The sequence below is a fragment of the Dermacentor variabilis genome, unplaced genomic scaffold, assembly GCF_050947875.1.
Source record: "Dermacentor variabilis isolate Ectoservices unplaced genomic scaffold, ASM5094787v1 scaffold_20, whole genome shotgun sequence".
Lineage (NCBI taxonomy): Eukaryota > Metazoa > Arthropoda > Arachnida > Ixodida > Ixodidae > Dermacentor > Dermacentor variabilis.
The window spans coordinates 1,918,996-1,922,901 of NW_027460368.1; the positions used below are offsets into that span (position 1 = coordinate 1,918,996).

The following is a 3,906-nucleotide window of genomic DNA, read 5'->3' on the forward strand; positions in this document are numbered from 1 at the left end:
CAGGCCAACGCTACCCTTGGGGCTTGCGACCCAGGTACAACCACGGGCGTCAGCGCCGAGTTCCCAACCGATCGCACCAGCGGTGCGACCACAACAACCGTTGCCATCGGTGGGATTCAAACACCGTAACTGTTCGGCACGTTCGGACAGTTCAGCGCCTACAGTAACGCATCCTAGGTAGCACAAGACCTGTGCATTTCGATCCATCACGTCATGCTACCTTGACCGACGGCCATCGAATCCAATGGGGCTGCTCCCGAGTAAAAGCCGCGGTGATTTGGCGTTACCACTTTCGTCACGCCGGGCTTAACAGTGAAAATTTCGGTCCGAATAGCTTGACGTCATAAAGCAGAGTGCGCAGGCCCGCTATGTATATATAGGAGGCGTTACTACAGTGCGCTCATTGTCTCTCAGGGAAGAACACATCAGGCGCGCGCAAGTTTTTTCATGCCAGTCTGGAAATTCTCGCAGGCCCGCACACAGGGCTGAATTCGCACAGTTGTACGTTGGCACGGACGGTCGACCGCCTTCGCTAATGATATGTACTGATCGGCTTCTATAGGAACAGTTTCTAGGGATGACTACAATGCATACGCGTGATAAGATATCCACGTCATGTGTCGACTGGGATAGTGCGACTTACGGTTGAATCTGACGCGAAGAGTAAGCAGGAACCAATGCCCGTATGCGCGAAATTACTCTTATACCTAAGCGCCGTCCGGTACGGGCACTGTCGCTGCGACCGCCTTGTTAGTGCGATGGCAACTATATGGCTATATGATGACTGGTGCCACGGCCATGCGAACACAAGCCTAGTACAAAGTGTTACTTTTACTGGGACTGCTTTTGCGAGAGACCGTTTACGGGCATTCGCGCTCAGCGACGTTCCTCGAATCACTATCTTAGTCCGCGCTGAAAAAAAAAAGGAAATCTTAATTATGGGCGTTTCCTCATTGGACAGAGATTTTCTATCCAGCGCTCATGATAGCGGACGATGTGGTAGCGAGATGATCACCGCGGCGGTCCACACTGAGAGCGAATCCGAGCACTGACCTTAGCAACGACCATAACGCTCCCATGACCCGCCGTGACGGCTCAGACATCCTGCTTCTCTGGGTGAGAAGCCGAGAATTTGATTCCATGTCATGGCGATCGCATTCCGAGTGGGACGAAGTGCAATGTTGGTTGTGTACGAAGCTTCGAAAGAACACCAGGGGGAAATTTTGTTAATTTTGTTGTTGTTTTATATGGTTTTTGTTATTCGTCATTCGCTCGCCACGAAGCTGTGCCCCGACTATTCCTAGCATCAGCCACTCGGCGTGGGGACGAAAAAGAGATGGAGTAGGAGGAAAGGACAATTAGAGGGATACACAGCAACGGATGACCAGAAATACGGAGCCCTCCACAGTATCGTTCCTTCATTTATTGTTCCTGTGCGGCTATGTGACGTGGTGTGACAAACAGCATGAAGACGGAAAGACAGTGGAGCGAACGCGGTGAAGTGCGAGTCAATCATTCCTCTTTCGCGTCCACGTGTATCGTTGCGTACAAGGACAAAGAACAGTCATGTACACTGCACATTTACCGGGAACGATAGAGTCATGATTGATAATTCGACCACCAGCGAAAGTACAGACCCTCCAGTCATTCCTTGTTTCGATGTGCATTTGTCTATCACCGCTGTTGTACACCTGCTGTCCATTGGTGTACGCGTAGTGCATGCCAACGGATGCGCCCGTGGTGACTGCCTTGCTGAGTGAACTCGGGAAAGGAAGCAGCCGTCCGCCGTTGTATTCTGCGCCGTTGCTCGTGCTTTGTTTGATTCACATTTACGGAGTGAAATAAGCAACACCCGTTGCTTGTTTGTTGAGGCTAAAGCTTCAAGGCATGTCGAAGAACAATTGTTGCACGGTGGGGGGCTCAAATACCTGAAAAACCTTCCGGGCGACGCGTTTCTTATCATTTCCCGCGAGACCTCATGAGCGGGAACGACGGTAGCAATCGATCGGCGGGTTCGGTGCGAAATTGCTTGTTATCACGCTTTCGTTTGTCATGTCGATGTTTGTCGCACTCAGTCATGTTTACACCGGTAAACGACGAAGTTTATCACTACCTAGCTAAGTTTTGGTTCTGTTTGTCCGCTTTGCAGCATGCGGGTAAAGATTATTTCGCTTAGGATCTGGATGCCGCTTGCCACCCCTGTACAGTTTGCCGCTTTTTTACCGTGTTGCACTTGCTAGGGTGCACAACGGTACTAGTGCATCGCTTTGTGTGTTAAAGCTGCTGAGGCTTGCAAGGACTGATTTTTGTTGGTTTTACGCGGCCCGTCATATCGCCGCACCAGCTATCACGCTGTTGATGTTTCTGGATCTATTTTATGCGTGTCATCGCGCGTGTTGAACAGTTGAAATTTGCTTCAGGCAGTACTGTTGATCTTACAGCATAGCTGTATATTGTTAGTGTTCCGTGCATCTTTCGTGTCCACCCGACAACAATAGAAAAGGTGAGCGTGGGCCGATCCCAGAGATAGCGCAATACCGGGCCGACCCGCGGCAGAAGTGAAGCAGGCTTCAAGCATACCGCCCGATAATAATAATAATAATAATAATAATAATAATAATAATAATAATAATAATAATAATAATAATAATAATAATAAATCGACGCATTGTTTCACCTTGATGGGTATGCTGGAATAGTTTGTGAACAGCGCATGGACTCAAGAGCAGGAGGCATTGTCATATACGCAAAAGACAAAATGTATGCACAACCATGCACCCTTGCATCACCAGACGACAATGCCAGCGACTGTGGGGATCTCTGTGCCGCACAAGCGAAAGACGAAATTGTGATATCCATTGTGTATGTATATCCAGGCACACCGAAGTGTGATATCGAGAAGTGCGTGACCACGCACTTTGCATTGTTTAGCCTTGATGACAATACCCCTGTGATCATCGTTGGAGACTTCAATGTGGACATTTCAAAACCAGACAAGAAATAGTTCACTGAGTTTGTGCTAGAAGAGTTTGGTTTGAAGTGTCACACTAATCAAAGTCACTCAACTACTCAACAATTATCGTGTGTGTATTTTACTTTGGCCAAGCGTCCGTCTAAGGCTGTAACCAAACCAATCAGTATATATCAGAGTAATAGCAAAGGTATCGTCACTGCCCCTACCAAACGATGAAAATAAATACCCTTGTCTATAAAATAAAATATATGAAATAAAGACCCTTGTCTAACCGCGTGTGATGTGCTACAGCTACACCTTCACGGAGTGGGATGGCTCCAATTTTTTTTTAATTAAGAGGTTTTCAGCTCCCCTTGTTTTTATGGGGCTTAAATCACGCTGCGTTTTATCAGAATGATCATAGGCAAGTGCTTCATTCACAGCTTTTTTCGTTTCGCCCAGACTTGGCCCATCATCGCCGTGTGGGCATTGTCAAGCTCTTCACTGTAAAATAATTTACACCCTAAAAAGTGAAAAAGGGTGTAAATGTGTCCATAACTCACACTCTTAGGGTGTCCATTATATAGATAACGCCCTAAGTGTGTGAGTTATAAACACATTTACATCCTTTTTCACTTTTTAGGGTGTAAGTTATTTTACAGTGTTAATGACATTGAACATTGCATACTGAAGTGTCCTGAATTTATTGGAAAACGTAAGAAATTAATAGATAAAATCAAGCGCAAGACGGCACCACACTCGAATGCAAGTGGCATTTTGTTCCCGCGAGGACGTAGGATTTTTAGGAGGGAAGTGCTTCGGCTCCTACTATAAAGTTCCTCCGTGATATAGGGTTGGGAACTGAGTGGTGAGTCATATGGGTCGTCGTGGTTCGGAAAACGCGCAACATTTTGCACTACACGTGAACACCTGTTTGCTACCTGGTGCGGTTA

At 47.1% G+C, this 3,906-nt stretch overlaps 1 non-coding gene across 1 annotated transcript; it reads right to left on the reverse strand.

The window, feature by feature from the left end:
• Positions 1–2,504: 2,504 nt before the first annotated feature.
• Positions 2,505–2,689, reverse strand: LOC142568549 (U2 spliceosomal RNA). Its single transcript, XR_012825457.1, has one exon. It is a non-coding gene; the product is annotated as a U2 spliceosomal RNA (small nuclear RNA).
• Positions 2,690–3,906: the final 1,217 nt, after the last annotated feature.